Raw genomic sequence first — 23,735 nt, forward strand, 5'->3', positions numbered from 1 at the left:
ATGCCTTTTTCAGCCTGCATACATAATGCTGAAAATCAGGGTGAACATACCCTTCCGGCTGAACCATATAGACATCCTCTACTAAGTCACCATTAAGAAAGGCATTCTTCACGTCCATCTGCTACAATTTCCAGCCTCTAGATGTAGCCAAAGCAATCACAGTGCGTATGGTTGCCATCTTGGCAACATGGCTGAATGTTTTCTCGTAATCAAGTCCATATTGTTGGGCATACCCCTTAGCAACCAGCCTAGCTTTGTACCTTTCCACACTGCCATCTGACTTGCATTTGATTTTGTAGACCCATTTGCAGCCAATGGTCTTTTTTCCTTCATGCAACGGCACAAGATCCCATGTCTTATTTTCAGCCAAGGCATTCATTTCTTCATCCATAGCTGCATACCAGTTCTCATCTTTCACTGCTTGAGCATATGTACCTGGTTCTTTGATCTCCATCACTTTTGTCATGTAAGTATAATGCTTTGCAGAGTAGCCATTGTATGTCAACCTGTCAACAGGGTATCTAACCCTCTATGAGCGTCTAGGTTGTGGTGCACTGCTCGATTCCCCTCTCTCATGAGGCCGAATGTACCTAGTCTGCCTTGTGCCAAGCATATATACAGTTGGAATACCAAGTTCATTATCTAAAGTGTCAGCAGACTCATATCCAGAAGTCATTCTACCAGGTATCATCATACCAGATGTATCCTCAGTAGCTTTCTCTTTTCCTTTGTTGTCCAAGACATCATATCTCCCCCTCACTGACATATTGGTGCCAGTGGACAGTGAGCTCCTCAATCTTCCTATCCATGGGGATACTGTTTGACCACTAGGACCTTTCATAGCAGTGCTTTGCTGCGAATCAGCTGTAGATACATGAATAGAAGGCATATCCGATGGCACTGTAGCCAGTGATACATACCAAGAACCCATCTCATCCAAAATAACATCCCTGCTCACCAAAGTCTCCCTGGTAGAGGGATCATAGCATTTGTATGCCTTCTTCTCCTATGAATATCCAATGAAAACACACTTATGCACTTTTGGATCTAGCTTCTTTATTTTCTCATCTCGAATGTGCACATAAGCAAGACAGCCAAAGACTTTCATGTGACTTACATCTGGCTTATAGCCATACAGCTTCTCAAACGGTGTCATCTCATGAATACCTGTAGTGGGAGTATGTTTTTTCTTTCAGCTACCCCATTGTGCTGAGGAGTGTAGCTGTAGGTAAGCTACCTGCGTATGCCATTTTCAGCCAGAAAATTATCAAACTCATTTGACACATACTCCCCATCGCTATCTGATCTCAAGCAAGAGATATAGCAGTCAAATTCCTTTTCAACCTGCTTTTTAAACTACTGAGAAACAACAAACACCTCATCCTTTGTTTTCAGGATATACACCCAAGTATAGCGACTGTAATCATCAATGAATGTCACATAATACTTCAAGCCTCCTATAGATGCATTATGGGCTAGCCCCCAAACATCAGAGTGCACTAACTGCAATGGATGTGTACTCTGCCTTACATGCCTGACAAATGGCAACCTGGATTGCTTACAAACTGGCAAGCATCGCATACATGACCAATATCTGAGTATTGAAACTTGGGTAAACCTGTAACGAGCTATTTTTTCTTCATAATTTGTAGCCTTTGCAAATTTACATGCCCCACTCTCTTATGGAAAATTTCCAAATCTCTGATAGTGCCAGAACCATGGGCAAACATAGCTGAATTCAGCTCTGGCAAAGTAGCATCAAGAGTAAACATTTTGCCATTCCTATGACCATGAGCTATCAACTTGCATCCATTGCCAAACTCTTCAATAAAGCAACCATGCTTATTCAATCTAACCTGCAAGTTCTGCTCCATCATCTAACCGCGACAGACAGTAAGTTCTTCATAATTGAAGGAACATGCAATACATCATGCAAATTTTTTTTCTGCCATCATGAACCACAAGAGGCACTTTGCCTTTATGTTCAATGCTATGCTACGTGTCATCACCTGTATAGACATAGCCATGTTTTTCAGCCACCATATTAGTGAACCAATCACCATGAGGGGTCATGTGCTTCGATGCCCCTGAATCAATATACCAAACTGCATCATCAGTGGATTTTTCAGTAGCCATGTCTTTTACATACTGCATGGCAAACAATCTATCTCCTGAAGTATCATATGCCTGACTAGACGTAGCAAAATGTCCATGTTGTTTTCCTTTCTGATTGCTCTGCTTCTTCCAGTAGTCCTTGGCAATATGACCATACTTCCCGCAGTAATGACAATCCTTATCCTTATTTGGATTGTCAGATGGACGCTTCTATTGCGAGGAACCTCTGCCTCTAGGGCTAGATCTCCCCCTGCCTCTAAAGTTTCCACCACCTCTTGTGTTTGATACCTGTTGGTTGTTATTGCCATAGGATGCATTCTGCTAGCCTCGTCTGCCAAATCCATAGCCTCTACCTTGGTTGCCACGGCTGTGTTGATTTGAATAAAAAACTGCATCATTATTTTTAGAACTGCTTGACCCTGTAGCCAAGCCAAGTTTAATGTCCTCATAAATAAGCAATGCAACTAGCTCATTAAAATTAGGCATTTCAGCCCTCATAGACACAGAAGTGTCAAAAGACTTATACTCAGGCCCCAAGCCATTCAAAGTCATAACAACCATGTCTTCATCTTCAACCTGTGAACCAACAGATGCCAGCTGATCCGCAATGGTCTTAACCTTTGTGACATAATCCTGTATAGATCTACTCTTTCTCTTCATGTTGTTGAACTTCTGCTTCAATTGTATCTTCCTGGCACTTGTGGTTGTGCCATAGTACTTGACCAAGATGTCCCATGCATTCTTAGGAGAGCTGCATTTCATTATCTGCATTACCATGGCATCTGATATACATAGAGACAGCCAGTGCAACACCCTACGAGCTCTTTCTGTCCAAGCTCGATGTAATCATCTCTGATCAGCCGTAGGTCGATCTGGAAGCTCAGGTTCAGCTTCCAGACACCAACTCCCTTTAGCCTTTCCCTATTAAGAATTTCTCCATGTGGAACTTCCATATGGCATTATTGTTACTGTCAAGCTTTTCCCCCACTATCTGGGGTATGTTGTCAGTCCTCTCTACATTAGCCATATTGTACCAGACAATATTTAGTCATTGCCTGACTTCCTGTAAGCTAACAAGTATGAGTGACCAAGTTCAATCCTCAACTATTTATGACAATTTTCTGTAGCTATTCTCTGCAAAAAACCAGGGAATTTCAGCCCTTTACAACCTCAAAAACATCCATAAACATGTGGTATAACCCGTAGATACATCAGTCAGTACATAGACTTTGCAAGTACTGTAACTCTGTGTCATGCAAGCTTATTGCAGTGAAGAGAATACGTAGTCTGAAACATGCAATTTTTTAGTAACTAGCAATGATTTTACTATCAAAAAACCACTTTAAATCATGTCATACATGCTCCAAACTTTCCCATACATTTTCTAGTATATGTAGGAAACTAGAAATAGTCATACAGGCACAAAACAGTGCATATCCAGCAAGTACAAGTGACATAAATCTGCTCATAGATTGTATACAGCCAATAAACTGTCAAACCTAGATGTATTTCAGCCCAAGAGATCCTCAAGCCACTTCATACATATGCCACTGTGTGTACAGGTCAATACATGACCAAACAAGCATTCGCAGACACTCTATCTGTAAGAGGCAATGTCATATAATGCATTCATTGTTTATGACCAGCCAATACCTTGTGAATACATTTGTTTCCAGATTTAGTTTTCAGTTTTTAAGAGCCTTCAATGCTCATAGAATTCAACAATCATATCCCGTACCATACAACTCCCTGTAGGTAACAAAAGGCATGTACTTCTTCAAGGCAATGACTATATGATGATGACAGCTTTATGATAGTTTTCAGCCTGTCATAAAATTTTAGATCTGAATATTTTATCAGTAAAATGCAACCCAAATGCATCAAACTCAGTACATATGCTTCCTGAATGAACCCTCACTTCAGTAGAGCTCAAAATGCTCATCAAATGGCTTCAAATATTCAGGAGGACTCTAGTGTATGCTGCCCTGTTCAATGACAATTTTCAGCCAAGTAAATACTCCCAAATCTGAGTATTTTTGTAAAAAACCTTCAGTTTTCAAGCATAATATCCAATACATATGTTTACATAGCATGTATGTGCTCTAATAGGTCCTTTTGAGCATGCCAAGGAGCTCAAAGCTCTTGCCAATGTGTTGTATATGCTATGTATACTCTGTATACAGCAGTTTAGGCTTCTGTTCTAGGTTTGTAATTAGTTTACAGAACTCCTAGATGAGCTCATGCTCATGTGCCAGCATGCCAGGGTGATAAAGTGCCTTCCAAAGAGTGCAACCAAGTTGTAGATGACTTAAGTACTGATCATTGCCTTCACAAGAAGCCATGGGGACTCATTATGTCAACTGGCGCAATCATGCAGACTACCCAGGAGTATTCAGCAATAGCATTTGATCTTCGTATTGAGTAATGCCCTCTCTAATGTGATCAATGGCACCTCCAAATGCTCCAGACAAGAGCCAAACAATCCTCAACCAATACTTGAGCCAAATGGAGACCTGATAAACCAATGCATACCTTTAGAAAGAAAATGGCAGACAGCCCTTCTTCTATTTTCAACCTTGGCAGGTCAGTCTTCAGATCTTCTTTCTGCATGAACTCCACAGAGCCTAGTCATGGATGCTCTGATACCATGTTAACAATCAATGACAGAGACAAGAGTGAAGAGACAACATTCAGAGCAATGTGCTCTCTCCTTCTTCCATTATTTCATAGACTACTAACATAACATAAGTGTATACAATAGTACTAAGGTCCGTAGGACCATTCACACTGGGTCTAAGACCACTGACTTATTTAATGTCCCACACTTGATGATCCAGCTGGACACAGCTAATGTCGGTCATACATACTGGCAGGAGAGTAATGGGAGCTTGATATTCTAACAACAAGGAGCTAGATCACTTTCCTAGGTCCACTTTTACTCAAGCACATTATAGTTCTATTTTTCCTTGTTCAATGTGTGTTTTATAAACTAAAGAATATGTCTCCCTTGTTAGCCAGCATGGTAGAAGTCATTAGTATGTAAGAAATATCATTTTCATTAAGCACCATTGATGGGTGTACACCATAGCCATTTGGTTGACTTTTCCCTCAACACGATGAGAGAGAGAGAGAGAGAGAGAGAGAGAGAGAGATTACCTGAACCTACCAAGTCATTCTTTTTCCATGCAATGCATCTTGATGTACACTGTGCAAAATCAGGCTTTCCAATTTCCATACATGCTTATGTGCCTACACTGTCAAGTGTGACCTTTGATGGAGTCAACTAGTTCAATCTATTTCCTATTCTTGATGCGGTTAGAAGGGGTTTTGATTACTCATGACTAGTTGAGCCTCAATTCTCTATGGATCACGATAGGTGGTCTATTGGGTGTCTAGCCTAGTGAGTCAACTTGGGTCTCTAATAAGTTACTGGCCAAACCTCGGCTTTGAGTCCCCCACAGATTACTAGGTTGAGGTTCCTCCTTTCTCTAGTGCAAACAATTCTATGGGTTTGTTAACAGGTTCGGACTCTAGCCTGGTCTCACTGGTTAGTTGGGGGTAAGCACTAGCATGCTCCTAGAGGGTTGAAAACTCTATGAGATAGGGTTCTGGTTATCTGGTCTGAGTCCAAGACTCGGATGCTCAAGCAATTTGGCTTAGACTTGGATAAGGGGTGCCTATCCAAGTGCTTGAAGTTGGCCGTTCGAGGCTTGGCCGAATATCCAAGGTTGGCCGTTTGGAGCCCTACAGTCACTATCCAAGCGATGCACGTAACTCACAAAATGGCACAAATAGGCTTTTATTTCACTTAATGCATACTAATCAATGCTACAAGGATTCTAGAACAATACAATAGATAGCAACAGGGATCCTAAGCATACCTGGAAGGGCTGAATGCATTAAAACCAAGGATTGTAGGCATTGTAGTCTGTAGACCTGTAACTCTCTACCTTTCTCTCACAAGCTCTCTCTTTCAATCTCCCTAAATGCAAATGAGCTATCTCTCCCCCTTGTTCCACCTTTTGTGTTCTCTCTTTCTCCTCTTACCTCTCTTTCTTTTTTCTTGGACATGCAAAATCTAATTTCTTTCTTCCCCAGTTTTCCAGTTTCCTAGTTATCTAGTTATCTAGAGAGTTATATTTTTCTTATTTTTCCTTATTTTCCAAACCTTAGTGTCTCAACTCTGATAAAAAACACACAACTTCTATTCTATCCAATGCATAGAAAGCTTCCTACACCTAAACTAATCCACAAAAGAGATTGAATGGCCTCCAAATCCCTTGCTTCCTACCTAAAACCAAGTGCCGTTTCGGTGTTAAACTCCTACTTCGTCGCTTGATTTAAAGCACAAAAGCACTCAAAGCTTGAATTCATTGGTCCTAGTAATAGAATCAAAATGTGTGAGATTTTTGATCAACCACTAAGACCTAGAACCACTTATTGCTTCAAGCGTTTCAAGCCAAGTGCAATGGTTACCTCTCAAATAGCCGTACACACTCTCACACCTATGAGTGTAGTGAGCTTACCTCCATGCTTTATCAAGTTGCCTCCTCCCTCAAGCACTTCAATACCTCCATGATCCAAGGTGCAAGCTCGATCCTCAAGCTCCAAGCTCCATGCTCCATTGCCATGTTTGAGACAAGAGAAGAGAAGAGAAGAAGAAGAAGAGAGGAGAAGATGGAGAGCTTCTCCACCACAATCCCTCACCCTCACACACTCACTCCCTCTCTCAAAAACAAGCTCAAGAAAGCAAGAACAAGAAGAAGAGGAGAGCTAGTTTTGGCCACACATAAGAATGATCTTCTCTATTCTCTTTTTTCCTTTTTATACATGCCCTCCTCCTCTTTGGGATCCCATCCCTTTTTACATGACTAGTTGTTTTGGACAACATCGTCTTTCTTTATTTCTTTCCTATTTTCATGGTTCCTTCGACTGTGGTTGTCTACATTTACAAATTACACAAGAGGGAGCGTGGCACTCGTTTACAAAATGAAATACAATACGCTCACTGCTTTCTTTGCTAGAATATTTGGTACATTCATTATCGTGTACTTCCTTTTGCATTAAGGCTTTTCCTACATTTTTTTGAGCTTGCATTTCTTTTCCACTTTTCCCACCCCTTGGGCTATCGCCTTGGGCTACCTTCCACCATGTTTGACTTTTTGGGGCCTTTTTGTCTTGGGATTCCTTTCCGAGCTGTAACAATAGGCCTTGTGAGGGGTTTTTAAGAGCCTTTGCGTAACTTTGATTGATAATAAAAACTATAGTATTCACAACTTTCTGCCCAAAACTGGTTAGACAATCCCTTGCCCTTAAGCATACACCTTGCCATTTCTACAATTTTGCAATTTTGGCATTCAATAATGCTATTCTGCTAAGGTGTATGAGAAGTCATCAATTGACACTTGATCCCTTTGCTCTTGCAAAAGGTTTCGAACTCCTTTGAGTTGAACTCACCATTTCCATATGTTCTAAACTTCTTTACACTTTGCCATGTATCAACCTCAACAAGTTAAAGTCATTCTTTAAACTTACCAAAATCTTAAGCCTTATCACGAAGGATATACACCCACATCTTCATATATAGTCATTGATGATCAACATAAAATAAGAAGATCCCCTCCCAAGGCTTGTGTAGGCATTTTACTACACAAGTCAGCATGCATCAACTCTAGAGGAGCCTTCATTCTATTCTTGCTTTGTCGTGAAAATGATTTTCTCTATTGCTTGCCCATCATACAAGTTTCATAGGGCTCCTTCATTTCAATTAGTACACTAGGTGAGTAACCATATATTGCTTATGCATATGTTTTAACACTGCAGATCCAATGTGACTGAATCTTTCATACCAAAGTTTACTTATGTCCACACCAACAATGGCATAAGAGCACTTAGCTCATACATGTTGTCCCTTATTTCTCATTTTCTAAGAACTTTGCTAGCATTTTTAAGAATTTCATCACTTGTTTAGGTAAATCTCACCTCATAGTCGAGATCAATTATGGAAGTAAATGATAATAGATTTCTCTAAATCTTTGGAACATACAATCCACATTTGAAAGATTCTTGAGTTTACAATTTGCAATAATAAAATAAATAGTACATGTACCCTCAACATGATAGTTTGCATTATTCCCAACTGTCACAATGACAGATTCTTATAGAGGTTGTATAGAACTCTATAGATCCTTCTTGTTGGTCATGTGATGAGAGGTACCACTATATAATATCCATGAGTTAGTGGTAGATACTTCTTGCTTTGAGGAACACACTCCCTCAATGGTTGCCATGAATAACTTTGACTCTACTTTAGCCATATCGACTACTTGTTTTCCTTTAGTTTTCAGGGTGCTATCCTTTTTGTTCATCTTCTTGACATGACCATATGCAATTGTATATCATTTCTTCTTATAGTAGAAGCACTCTTCTTGAAACTTTTTCTTACCACCCCTATTCTTTTTGTCATTATTGGTAGAGGAGTCACCTTTGTCTTTTGCATTGGTGGAGAGGGTGACATCTCCATTACTGCTACCTTCTCAGGCTTTAAGCCACAACTTCTCCCTCCATTAGTAGTGCATAAAGCTTGGGGTCTCACTTGAGTGTTTAGGACTGTTCCAATTGATCAAACTTTGGTGGACAAATCTAAAAACACCTCTCAACTAGCTCCTTACTAGTCTTTTGTATCCTAGCACCAGCCATATGGTTGCACAAATGTGTGATTCAAGTGATGAACACTTTATTCATCTCTCTTTTAGTAAACTCCTCTACTGCTAGTTTATTCTCTAGGTTTTGAATCCTTGATTGATTTCATGTTTTGTACTAACTCCTCAACATGTCCCAAGCCTTTGATGCCTTGGTTGTATGATGAATTAAGGTCAAAGCATTCTCATAATAGCCTGTAACTAAGATACAAAGTCCATCTACATTCCTTTGTTTCCAAGTCCATAGAAGATTGACATTTGGAGAAATCATAATACTTAAATTTGATGGGTCAAGAGTGGGTTGTGGTTTTGGGTCAGTCCCTAGTACTGACCCCAAAAGCTCATAAGAATCAAGGATAGTTGTAATTTAAAACTTCCACAAAGTGTAGTTTATACCATCTAACTTGCCTCCTTCCTGAACGTGGTAGATGAATCCTTAATGTTTGCATTGTTAGTATAGTAGTACCACTACCTAAAATGCCAACATTTCTCTTTGATGCATTAGATAACATCTCTCCTCTTTGCTATTGAATCCCTTGTCTCTTGCTTACTATTCACTCCCCTTAGAGCCCCCTGCGCCTTAGTATAATGTAAAAATAACATGGCACAATGGATAGAGTCTAAGAAAGGAGTATGGAATACATTAAATTTGCTTTAATTTCAAAGGAATTGATACAAAGATTTATGAAGCTCAGATGGAAATCTAGATAAATGATAGACGTAGAGCTTAAGGCTACTTGGAAGAACTTTGACTGGGTGAAATATATATTGATGATGTCTGAGGGGTGTTCCTTTTATAGCTTGGGAAAGTAGTCTAGTTGGCATGTCCTCACACCATATTATGAGCCTTTCCTAGTCAACCAACGAATACTCCATGCAATATTTTCTTGACATGCGAGAACTCCAACACCCTACAAATGGATGCATTGTGGCTCGAGTTACTACTAGTATAACTACTCTATCTAACCTAAAGGTTAGATCTAAGAAGGTCATATTTTTTCCATTTGGTCACATAGACCTCATCCGACATAAAGTCGTGACCCAACCAATGTTGTCTGGGCTCACACATGGCTTGTCCTCATAATGGGAGCCTTAGAACGTAGAGCACCATGGTTCATTGGTAGCAACTTATGAGGGTGGGGCATTGAGCATATCTAATAGGAGTTTTTATGACTGATGAATACAACTCTTATTGGATTAATGGGATGATTTTTGTGAAACAACAAATACATAGTAACATGGATTGTACATAGTCTTGAGGCGATTAGGATCAAGGTGAACTAAGCAATAGGGAAGTGTAATGGAGGATGTGGTACTTTATGTATAAGTAGGAATTTGATTATACATGTAATATCATGTAGACAACAACCTACATATGCCTAGCATTATCTTGAGTATGGAGTTTTGGATGCTCTAAGTTGCACAAATCCCTAAATAAGGAGACTCCTTGGGCAAGTGATGGAACTTATTGCACTAGAGGACCGAGTAATTTCTCTTGCAAGGCACCGACCTTGTTGTTCAAGAGCTATATTCTTATATTCTCCATGTATATTAATAATACAATGGACATTATCAAAGCTACTATTGTTCTACTTGGTAATATCCTTGGCACTCAAATCTACAATGATGAATTCAAATCCATTAGGATCTCATTGACATTGTTGTGTAATCACGAATAGATACCCTCCTCTTTCATGCCTATATTTTTCACTCTACCATGCATCATAAGTTGGACTATGATTGTATTCATGCATGCCCTAAAGTTTGTGTTCTCTTTTTGAGAGAGTTTGAGAATCACTTGACATGCCTCAAGTGTGGAACTCATTATATCAACAATATATTCAAGGAAAAGATATCCTTATAAAGTGTTGCAACATTTTTCTCTCATCAATGGAATGGTAAAAGGTCTTGGACTCTGTCAAAGGGTTCCTTATTTTAATATACAACACTTGAAAAGGGTTCCTCTTCTCTTTTTGAATTACTTAGATCTTCCATGAAGTAAGAATAAAGACTAAAAGTAATGCATGTCAGTCAATGCAATGGACATAAAGCATCATATGGAATATGAGTCCCTTTGTTTGTGTGGGTGGAGATGACATTGATTAGAAAATTGACCATAATCCATAATAGCTTGTGGTGACGGTTTTCTTGGGTTACAAATCTTAAGGAACTTTAATGAAGAAGACTTTTTGGATCTAGAGTGGTGAGGACATGATCCAAGTCAAGAGAAAAAGTCTGTGAGTGATGTAAGTTTGTACCAGGTAACTGAGTATCAAAGTGTGGGAGATGATCCATAGCAAGACAATGTGGTGAGTTGAGAGAGAGACATACATACATACATACATACATACATACATATATATATATAGAAAATGAAAAATAACAAATAAAAAAGAAAAGGAAAACCTTATAGCTGCTTGTGTAAATGAGCTTAAAGTTATCCCTTGCTAGTCCATCAATCTTTTGATGATGCTTTCACAGTTTCTAATAAAATCAATGTAAAAGAGTGATAAGTTTTTTATAGGGCTCCATGTATATATAAAATGTTTTTTATTAGTGTCATGCATGTAACTACATAAATTATAGAGATTCCATAATTTCTAGGATATGAGATGGTTTACAAAAGTCACAAAGAGTGATTGTAGATTCTACATAACCAATGTAATCCCTTGTCTAACAATTTTTGAGTGTGATTATGAATCACTCTCATCTTGCATTTGAATGTCTTTGTGGCCTTTCACATTTTATTTATATGTCCATAGATGAGTCCATGTTACAAGAGTCTCTGTCCATGCTTGTTCACTTAAATTTCAAAAATCACCAATGTCTTGTCAAGATTGTGGGAGAGAAGGAAGGAGTCTCACTTGTAGCTTTCTTGCTTGCACAATGGGGGAATACACACAAAGATGGAGGCTGAAAACAGTTTTTCTCTTCTTAGTTGTGTAAGCCAAAAAGAACTCTAGTACATAGAAATAGGAGAACCTTATATATGGGTCTCAAACCAAACTCAACTAACTAAGGTGGCATACTAATTGAGCCACGAACTAGAGTAGATAAGGATAGTTGTCATCTAGCTATTATTCATGGGCGGTGTACCAATCACATCTGCAAAACTGACAAGTCGGTGACATAAATGCACAACGGTCATCCTGGCATATCATGAGTGGAGCTCGATATCTCAACACTCCCCCTCGAGCTCAATCCCAATTCTTGCACACCAAGCAGGTCTCTGAACTTGCGCAGCTTCTCTGCGCCCAATGCCTTCATGAATATGTCAGCTACCTGATCCTCTGTGCTGACATAAACTAGATCAATAAGACCTTGTAAAACCCTCTCCCGCACATAGTGATAATGCACCTCAATGTGCTTTGTTCTAGCATGATAGACTGGGTTATTTGCCAAGTGTATACTACTCATGTTGTCACAATAAATGACAACTGGCCCATCTGTAGGCTGATGCATATCATAAAGTAGCTTATGCAACCAAGCTACCTCACATGTAGCCATTGCTGCGCCCTTGTACTCAGCCTCTGTGCTCGACAAGGCAACTGTAGACTGTTTCTTGCTGCTCCAAGTGACTCCAGCACTCCCAAAAGAGAACATATATCCACTGGTAGATCGTCTATCAGAAATACTACCATCCCAATCAGCATCAATGTATCCATGCAACTGTATCTGAACCCCAGTCTCATAAAATAGTCCATACTGCAATGTGGACTTCACATAACTGAGTATGCGTCTAGCCACATCCAAATGTGGTTTCCTTGGAGCCTGCATAAACTGACTTACCAATCTAACATCATAGCTTAAATCTGGCCTGGTAATAGTCGTATAAATCAAACTTCCTACTATGCATCTGTACATAGTAGGGTCTCCCAGAAGCTCACCTGTATCTGCGCTCAGCTTCACATTTTGCTCCAAAGGAACTGAAATAAGCTTACAGCCTGTCATTCCATATTTGGACAGCATGTCCAATCCATACTGCCTCTGCAAGAGCCGTATCCCACTTGGTGATCTAATCACCTCAATGCCCAAGAAATAACGCAGCTCTCCCAAATCCTTCATCTCAAACTTTTGCTTCAATAGCATTTTCACATGAAGGATATCTTCATCACTATCACCTGTCATAATCAAATCATCAACATAAATGACAAGTAGCATAATACATTTCTCTGTTTTTCTCACATAAAGTGAGAAATCTGCCTTGGAAATCTGAAAGCCAATAGTGACAAGATACTGTCCTATCTTGTCAGACCATGCTCTAGGTGCTTGCTTCAAGCCATACAATGCTTTCTTCAACCTGTAAACAAACTCAGGATGAACATCATGCACATAACCTGGTGGCTGCTCCATATATACCTCCTCTTGCAAATCACCATGCAAGAAGGCATTCTTTACATCCATCTGATGTAAAGACCATTTCTTTGATGCAGCCATAGCAATGACTGCTCTTACGGTTGCCATCCTTGCAACCGGACTGAATGTTTCTTCATAATCAATGCCATATGTTTGTGCATACCCCTTGACTACTAATCTTGCCTTGTATCTGTTCACAGAACCATCTGCATTGTGCTTCACCTTATAAACCCACTTACAGCCAATTGCATTCTTACCTTTAGGCAAAGGTACCAGTTTCCATGTAGCATTTGCTTCCAAGGCATCCATTTCTTCATCCATGGCTTTCTCGCATTTTTCTTTTCCCATGGCTTGCTCAAAAGAAGTGGGTTCTGGTTCCTGTATCACTTTGACCATATATGCATAGTGAATGGCTATAAATCCATCATATTTCAGCCTATCCACAGGATACCTAGCTCTGGTAGACCTGCGCAAAGTAGGTTCACTCCTAGGTGCTCTCAAAACATCCCTGGTCTTCCTTACTCCAAGTGTAACAATAGAAGGAATACCCAACTCATTATCAATGCTCTATTCTGAGCCACTAGATTCACCATCCACATAAGAGTGACCTACATTCATATCAAACATGGGCTGATCTACCTTCTCTTTTCCTTTTCATGATACCTGCATACCACTATTTGCATTGCTTTGAGAAGATTCTCCTAATCTCAATCTGCCTATCCATGGCGAAGAATGTGAACCAGTGCTAGAGAACGCTCCAGGTCCACTAATATTTTGTGACTGCTGATGTGAATTCTGTGCAGCATTACCATTTTGTGCATCTACATCATCAATCATATTTACTGGTTTATACCAGCTACTCATCTCATCAAAAACAACATCTCTGTTCACTGTAAACTTACGAGTAGAAGGGTTATAGCATCTATACCCTTTCTGCTCTGTAGAGAGTAACCAATAAAGATGCACTTCTCAGCTTTTGGATCCAACTTGGATCTCAACTCATCTTGCACATGAACATAGGCAATGCAACCAAAAATTTTCAAATGAGAAATATCTGGTTTCCTACCAGTATACCTCTCCTCTGGAGTCATCCCATGTATTGCTGCAGTGGGAGTCATGTTCATTATGTAGACTGCTGTAGCAACTGCTTCAGCCCAATAAAAATCTGGCAAGTCTTTTTCGTTGAGCATGGCACGAGATACCTCTCCAATATGCCTGTTTTTCCTTTCTGAAATTCCATTTTGTTGTGGGGTATGACTGCATGAATATTGCTGCTTTATGCCATGCTCTTGCAGGAACCTTGCAAACTCATTTGAGATGTACTCTCCCCCTCCATCTGACCTTAGGCATTTTATTTGCAGGCCTGTTTCTTTTTCAACCATAGCTTTAAGAGTTTTGAAATGCCCAAAAACTTCACTTTTCTTTTTCATAAAATACACCCAAACTGTTCTGCTATAGTCATCAATAAAAGTGACAAAATAATGACAACCTCCAAGAGATGCAGCTTTAGTAGTCCACACATCAGAGTGGATTAATTCCAATGGCTTCTTACTCTCTTGAACATGTCTAGGAAATGGTTTCCTTGCCTGTTTTCAAAATTGACAGGCTTCACATACCTTATGCATTTCTGCAACCTTGAATTTAGGCAATCTTGCAACAATATTTTGGGCCTGCATTGATTTAAGTCGTTGTACATTAACATGACCAATGCGTTTATGCCAAATATCAATATCTGCAACTACATCGGTCCCATGTGCAAACATTGCTGCACTCAATTCAAGCATGTCTGCATCCAACGTAAACATTCTACCATTCTTCTTTCCTTTTTCTATCAAGTGACCTTTATTTTTCATATCCTCAACAAAGCATCCATGAGGATTAAATCTGACCAGCAAGCCCTGCTCAACCATTTGACCAACACAAACCAGATTCTTGGTGATATTCGGGACATGAAATACATCGGACATGTATTTCTTTTTCCCATCCTGCATAGACAAAGGAATTTTTCCAATCTGCACAATAGGATGTGCAGTATCATCACCAATTTCCACAAATCTTGGTTTTTCCATTTTCCTTGCATCCTCCATCCATTCTGCATGACCTGTCATGTGGTTTGATGCACCTGAGTCAATATACCATACATCATTGCTTTCTTCTACACTTGTCACAGAATTATTCATGTGTTGCACCATAAACAAATGCTCATTTCTGTCATCACCCTGTCTACTAGAAGATGCATAATTCCCTTGTTGCAATTTTCCATTCATGATGTCATTCTGCTTTTTATAGCAGTCTTTAGCCATATGACCCATTTTACCACAGTAGTAGCATTCAACATTACTGTTTGCATTTTGGCCTCTTTACCATCCACCACGACCTCTTTGGCTCCCCCTGCCTCTAAAGTTACCACATCCTCCTCCATAGGACTGGTTTTCTTGAGTTTGCTGCATATTCTGATTTCTACCACGGCCTCCAGATCGGCCTCCTCTACCTCTGCCTCTACCTCTTCCAACATTTGAGTAGAAGACAGCTTCTTTTGAAGTTCCTCCTGAAGAAGATGCACCACCATTTCTCTGCTCCTCAGAAATTAGAATAGCAATCAACTCCTCAAAATTAGGAAATCTTTCACGGACGGAAATGGATGTTCGAAACTGTGCATAATCCTTTCCTAGACTATTCAAGGTCACAAAAACTAAATCATCATCTTCCACTGGCGACCCAATGGAAGCAAGTGCATCTGCAATCTTCTTCACCTTCATGTGGTAGTCATTGATGCTCATATTTTCTCTTTGCACATTGTGCAACTCTTGCTTGAGCTGCATTTTCTTGCCTTGCGTATTTGTGCTATACATTTTTGACAAAGTATCCCATGCCTCCTTTGGCGTACTTGCATCTTGAATATGCACAATCATAGAGTCTGAAATGCTGATAAATAGCTAGTACATAACTTTCCTGGCTCTCTCATGCCATGCTTTAAATGTCTGGATTTGCTGTTGATTGGGAACATCAGGAAGAACTGGTTCTTCTTCATTTCCTGCAACGAATTCCCAATATCCTTTTCCCATAAGGAAATTCATCATTCTAAACTTCCATGCTTGGAAGTTGTTCTTGTCAAGCTTTTGAGTGACAATCTATGAAAGAGAATCAGATGCCATTACAGAACACTATAAAAAATTCTGTCACTGCAAAAAACACAGCTTCAGCCTCACAAGGGCAAATCTGAAAAACTGATGAAAGTGGTATTTGACCACACAGTCACTTCCTAGTGACGATTTTGCATCAACAGCAACAAGGATGATTCTATAACTCCCAATGTCTCTGCGCACAGGCATACAATGCAATTTCTACAGTAACTTTTCACCGACCTGTAGAATAGTGGTCGCACAGCATAAAACTGGGCCTTTTCCTGAGTGCGTGCAGAAAACTTCTACCTCCAAAACAGGCCCCGAAATGGCCTCAAATAAAAAAAACAGAGCAACCTAGGGCTAAAGCCCTTACCCGCAGCATATACTGCCCTCTTGCTACACCGCGAAGGGCGTCTCAATCTGAGACGATGCACTCTTGCACTTTCCGGCTGTGCTACCTGCAGAGACTTGCTCCCAAAACAGAAAAATGGAAGCAACAGTGGTCCTCTTACCAGAACACCACGAACTTGGTTTGCTTTCTTGAGCTCCTTACCACGAACAAGGCTCTGATACCATGTCAAGATTGTGGGAAAGAAGGAAGGAGTCTCACTTGTAGCTTTCTTGCTTGCACAATGGCTGAATACACACAAAGGTGGAGGCTGAAAAGAGTTTTCCTCTTCTTAGTTGTGTAAGCCAAAAAGAACTCTAGTACATAGAAATAGGAGAACCCTATATATGGGTCTCAAACCAAACTCAACTAACTAAGGTGGCATACTAACTGAGCCACGAAATAGAGTAGATAAGGATAGTTGTCATCTAGCTATTATTCATGGGCGGTGTACCAACCGCATTTGCAACAACTGACAAGTCGGTGACATAAATGCACAACGGTCACCCTGGCATATCACGAGTGGAGCTCGATATCTCAACATGTCTTACATGTAAAGACCATATACAAAGTTGTTGAAGAAATAAAATATTTGCAAAGTTCACAAAAGCAAGATAACACATCATCACATCATAAAATTGAAATACATCTAGATAATTTCACCATGACATTTGAAAGCAGGATCCTTGCTTCTCACAAAGCACATACTTGTGTGAGTTATAATAGTTTATTTATTGATGCCCATATATCACATATACTTTTTCTTTAAAATGCACCTTTTGTTTTTTGTAGGCTTGGGCATGTCTTAAACATGTAACTAATAGATAGAAGAGAAGGAACCAACTTAAATATACATTGTGGAAACTTGTAAATGGCTTCATAGTGCTTATGATATTAGTAGGTAATATTATCTTATGTTGAGGTGTCCATCAAAGTATCCCTTCTTTGAAGGTCTTGTAGCTTTGCCAAATGCAAATCATGCCCAATAAAAGTTCACAACAGTCCCATTTGAAAGCATTACATGGCTGAACACCTTGACAAGGCATGCAATGAAGACTGACATAATCTCCATATTGGTGCGTATTTTTTGGTAAAAAATATACTAGTGACCTAGCATGACTTGCTTGTAGACTTCACCAGAGGTGTGACTGCACTTAATGCACTAGTTGCCACTCTCATGCAACTGCTTTAAAACAGTGAACCACTTCATGTCAAAAACATCATCCTAGTTCACCAATTTGGGATTCACACCTTCCATGGAAATGACATAAGGCTCGCGAAAATCTATGATAGTTGGAAAAACCTTTCTTGCTTTTTGTATAAAATTTTGGCACATTTCCATCACCTTGTAATATATACATGCAAAGGGAGATATTACACATTGAGCCTCTTGTGGGGGAGAGAGAGAGAGAGAGAGAGAGAGAGAGAGAGAGAGAGAGAGAGAGAGAGAGAGAGAGAGAGAGAGAGAGAGAGAGAGAGAGAGAGATCACCTGAACCTACCAAGTCACTCTTTTTCCATGCAGGCTTGCACCATCCTAGGCCTACTCTGATTCTACAAATGATTAGGTTTTGCCTTCTTTAGAGGTGGAGAGTGCAATCAATTAGCTAGTGCAAGTTGGTGCTTCTTTGGATTGGTTGGCTTATGGTGCCCTCTCGTACCCTTCCTCTTAGAACCCCCTACCCTCTTCCCCCTCATCATGACTACTCCACCACTCCAACCCCACATCTTTCTTATTATCATTGCACATCCACGCTACAACTAGCCTATAACATCATAGTAAGAAGAGTCATTCTCTATTTAAGCATCAGCTTGAGGGGGAAAAAGAGAGTATATAGCTCTTTCATAGACGTTAAACTAAAAGGAGGCCTAGAGCCTTGAGGCTCCTTTTAGCTTAAAAACTTATTTGATTAAACACTCACCCATAAGTTTTTTTGTGAAAAAATATGTAACAAATTTTCTACTAGTTTTTTTTTTCCTAACTATCATTATGATCCTTTTTTATTATTTGCATGGTAACAAGGTATATTATTTGCCATATTCTAAGTAGGAGAAAAAGTGTGTCATATTAGCATATGCTTACACCCATAGCTAAAATGTTGTATCCTTTATAATGGAGCAAGGCCTCATTGATATCTAGAACTTAAGGGATTATAAATGCGCATTTTGCAATTATTTAGATGTTATTCAATGGTAACATAGATGCTTAAAAGTATTGGAGTGTATCCCCCCAAGTAACAATTTTTTTGTGAGAACTTACTATAAAGGAGGATAACTTAAAAGCCAATAGATGTTTAGTTGTAAAAGTCATATAAAGTTTGAAGTAGTTTAGACCTTGAGATTTGTAAACAAATGCAAGGTTTGACAAGCATTTGAAGTAATATTGCTAAAAGATTGTGAAAGGACTTATATATTTCAAACAATAAAATTGTATAATTTTTGACACCTTGGTGATTTGAAGAATGGATATTTCAAAATAGCATTTTGTCTATTCTATACGGCTTGAGTGTGACTAGTCATGTGAAGTGAATGCGTTGTGTGTCTAATATAAAAGCTACATTCAAAACACTAAGTTTATGTTTAGTCTGGAAGGAATTTCCTATCAATGTTACCAACTACTAATTGGCCCTCTCGAGAAGTTACCAAATTTGAGAATAGAGGGTCTAGGATTTTGGATAATTTGTTAGTAGTTTTCTATTTACTCACCAAGGTGACATTCAAATGATCTCTTTCAACATCTTCTAGAACACAAGTGTGAAGAAGAAGTATGAACATGTACACAAAGCTCTTAATGATTTCTACTTACTAGATGTGAAGTATGAGAAGCTACAAAGGTTTTGAGAATGCTGCCTATTTAGATGTAGTACGAGTGGACCGATGGAGGGAGGGTGCGAGACCCTCACATACGTGCTCCATTTGCACTCCAATGTGGGATTAAATGGTGTTCGTGCATTAATTTGAGCAAGCCAAGTGTTGCGGAAGTTGGTGAACACGCCCTTTTTATAGGTAGCATGACTTGGACATGATGCGCTCCTTTGCACGAGTCAAAGAAGAAGCCTAATTCTACGTGCTGTTAGGGTATATGGTTTGCTACAAGCACGTAGCAAAGTCGTAAGATGTGACGAATTCAGGCTTTTCAAAGTATTACGGTATAGAACTCGACATGGAAAGAAGAAGGTCCTAATGAAAACGCAAGAGTAACCAGCGCCCACTTTATAATAATTTATCGATTTATTATATCCACCCACAGATTCACCCACAGATATTGATCGTCCTGCTGGATAGCTGGGCCGACTCTCTCTCTCTCTCCCAAATATCATCAATATCTGATCAGCACGTATAATTGCAAGCAATTGGCCCGGTTACGGAATGGCGATGATCAGTCGATGCCACCTCCTGATCGCACTGATCCTCTTCCTCATCTTCTGCAACATCGACATCGCCATGCATATCGTCACACCAACGCTCTCTCGTTCGTTGCCTTCGGGTAACACACACACACACACACACACTCCCTCTCTCTCTCTCTCTCTAATCGTCTGTTATAATTTGTGGCAGGTGCGCAGCTGATCGGTGCCCGTGGTCTCCTGCATATCGCATCGTCCAACGTCCCTTCTACCGACCGTACTGAACAAGTGCGTGCCCGACGTCTTAATTTTGGACTCATGCATTACGCCTTGCGCGCATCTGATGGCCGATTGAATTATAATCATGCATACGTAATTGGTTAGCTCGACATGAGTCAGCGCTCCCTGGCCTTGTGTACACTTGTGCAGGTCATGCAGCCCACCGGCGTCGCGCTTGATGAGAGGAGGAGACTGGCTGCTGAAGCACCCGCAGCTGTCTATCACCCGGATTACGTTTGTGCAGTGGCGTGCTGAATTATTCATATCCTTTCTTCGAGTTTCTTAAATTTACCAATGGGGGTTAGATACACGCTGATCGAAGATAAACTGAATTATGCACGACTAACTCTCATTATATGGATTTCAGTACCTTACGGTCCAACGGCTTTTTGTATCATGACCTCGGGTACTTAATTACTATGCGAATTGATTCGTTTTGATTCAAAGGTTCCTTCAATGTAAATTGTATGGCCACGATGTATGGCTGTCATCTCGAGATCTAGTCAAGTGTCATGTGACCACAAAAGCAACATCATTTTACAAATTTTGGTGCTTGTCATTCAAGGCCTAAATTTGACGGCTGTTTTTCCTGTCAAGGGCTATTTTGCCTGTCAAAACAAGCATTTTTGAAAATAGCTTGTCATAATACATGTTCAAGCTTGAAATTTACCTGTCATCATGACATATAGTATTAAAAGTTACTTGTTATTTGACATGTCACATTGTATAATTCACCTTTCATTTTTCTTAGTATATATATTATGCATACGTATACATACATACAAATTACAATAATACATATATACATAATCAAGTTAACTTATTTAATATATTAAAAAAAATAGTATTGGTCGGTCAACTTTCAAAAAACCAAAAGAAAAAGAGAGACTCGAGACTCGTCATTGCTCAAAATATCAAAAGCATATTTCTAGTGCAGAAAAAGAGAAGTTAGACCATGTACCCAAAGAGATGAGCTTGTTTTTATTCGTACTTTTGTCGGAAGGACAAAAGGAACTAGATCATGTTTCAAGGTTACACTTTTACTCGAGCACATTTGTATAAGTTCTCTTTTTCCTTGTTGAGTGTGCTTTTTACAAACCAAAAGATATGTCTCTCTTGTTGACTAGCCTCGTAGAAGCTACTAGTGTGTAAGAGAGATGAGTTTTGTGGTGCATCATTTATGGATGTTCAACATAGCCATTTGGTTGGTTTTTTCCTTAATATATGGAGAGGGAAGTGCAAAATCAAAATTATGTTGAATGGAATGAAAAATTTGGATGCAGTAACATGGATGTGTAAAAAGTGTGTGTGTGCATGTAGAGAGAGAGAGAGAATGTGTGCGTGTGACATGGCTATGTGGCTATTGATGTTAACTTAAGGACAAAAAATCCAAAACTATGAGCCAATTGATCCATGATATGTCTTATCATCGGGATAGACAAATAAAATCATTTAAAAAACAAATCCATCAATGTAAATAAGGTATTGGTTGTTATGCCATCTTGGTAGATCCATGTGTGTATACATTCAAGCATATAATGTGTGTGTGCTATGCAATATTATGTGCAACAAAGAAAAATACATTTGCTACACACCTCCTTTGATGGTTCCTTCCTTACTCTATAGGGATATGCCCAAAAGTAGGGGGATTGACTTTGAAGAAACCTTTGCATCCACTTCACATAAAGACATCTCTCCATGCCGAAATGTGCTACAAGTAAATGTTCTATTAATGAGAAGAAAAAAATGATGTATCACTGTCAAAACAAAGAAGAGTTACATGTTGGTAAGGATGCTAGTCCAAAGACTATTTTCTAACTCTATCTTAAAAGTGAGGAGCATTCGTGAAACAAAAGCTTTATACATACATCTTGAAGTAGTATGTTCACCATCCATGCCTATAGCTTAAAGACATTGGAAGTACTCCAAGCACTCTCTATCTCTTCAATCACTTGAGCACTTATCTTCATGAGAATATAGACCATATTTTAATCATCAATCGAGATGAGATCTAAGAGAGATTTGTGATAGCTTTGTTTAATTCTTTACTTCTTTGCTCAATCTATAACTCTTGCAAAGATTTTCTTCTCCATATTACCCTACAAGAAAATTTTCCAATTAATTCTAGAGCATAGATTACCATACTTCAAAGAACTACATTTCTATCTAACCACGTGTGGAGAACAATATGTACCTGACATAGGCTCTATGGCTCTAATAGAACCCTCTAACCACACCCCCATGGCCTCATGACCATGGATAACACTAAAAAAGCATAAATATGCATTTAAATAGCCTAAGACATGATAATTTCCTTGTCCCAATCTCTAAGTAAGGACTATCACATTGGTGACCTCCACCGCGAAATAGCTTATACATGATAGATAATATAGCTCTCACATGGTCGTGGGATTGGCCCCCACTTCCACATCATCTAGGCATAACATAGATGTAGCAAAAATACTCTATTTGACCTTTTCAAACTTAAAAAAAAAACCTCAAAACCCCAATAATTCACTATATGTCTATATCACGTGCATTCAAGGCCTATTTATAAATATCCTTATCTATGAATTTTCCCTTAATAAAACATAACCCTTTTCTATTCAATTTATAAGTAACCCCTTTATATGGGAGCCTCTTATATGTAAAAAAGTGTAAAAATGGTATTTTAAAAATCCCTTACATCCACATGATACATACATATATTTATGACTGACCTCCCTAGGCTCAAAACTAACCTATGGCTTGGAAGACCTCACATACACTCGCGACCATATGAAAAATAAGTCCAATGCTCATTGTAGACATAATCTATAAATCAATTAAATAAACTTGAACATGAATTACCATACATACAATTAGAGCTAACTACGGAACACTTATGGCACTGTGTAAACAACAGTTTGTCTCTTCCCACACGTGCATCTCTAATGCACATATGTTACATGATGTCACGATCGGCATCTAACACTAAGCCTATGCTCATGCTACCATATCCTCAATTTTATGCAACCTAAAATATGAAATACTTGAGAAAAGATTCAATTCAAAGCTTTATCCATGATGAATTCTTCTTGTATATGTTTTGTTTATTTATGATACATTATATGTATAATCTCTTCATAAAAGTGGCCACTTTTCCCTTGAAACACTACTTAGCATAAGGAAACAAGGCCTTGGGCTATTCCTTGCAACCAAGACCCATAGTTATATAGTCCTATATATTTCATATAATTTTATTGGATGTTGTCAATACATAAGAAGGAAAAGTAGCCCATCTTACGTATATTTCCTTATATTGTGACCATTTTGGTTTTTCATTTATATTTTTATGATCTTTAATTTATTATTTTTAGGTATATTTTTTATTCTCATGATTTTTTTGATGCAAAATAAAAAAGGTAGAGTAAAAAAAACACAGAT

General features: G+C 39.0%; 1 long non-coding RNA gene across 1 annotated transcript; it reads left to right on the forward strand.

Moving 5' to 3' along the window:
* Nucleotides 1-19,970: 19,970 nt before the first annotated feature.
* On the forward strand, nucleotides 19,971-20,986 carry LOC148011559 (uncharacterized). The gene is made up of 3 exons (XR_015689390.1): nucleotides 19,971-20,170; nucleotides 20,242-20,318; nucleotides 20,460-20,986. It is a non-coding gene; the product is annotated as an uncharacterized LOC148011559 (long non-coding RNA).
* The last annotated feature ends 2,749 nt before the right edge of the window (nucleotides 20,987-23,735 follow it).

This window comes from Lygodium microphyllum, chromosome 28 (genome assembly GCF_053477565.2).
Source record: "Lygodium microphyllum isolate KBCC chromosome 28, Lygodium_microphyllum_v1.1.10, whole genome shotgun sequence".
Taxonomy (NCBI): domain Eukaryota; kingdom Viridiplantae; phylum Streptophyta; class Polypodiopsida; order Schizaeales; family Lygodiaceae; genus Lygodium; species Lygodium microphyllum.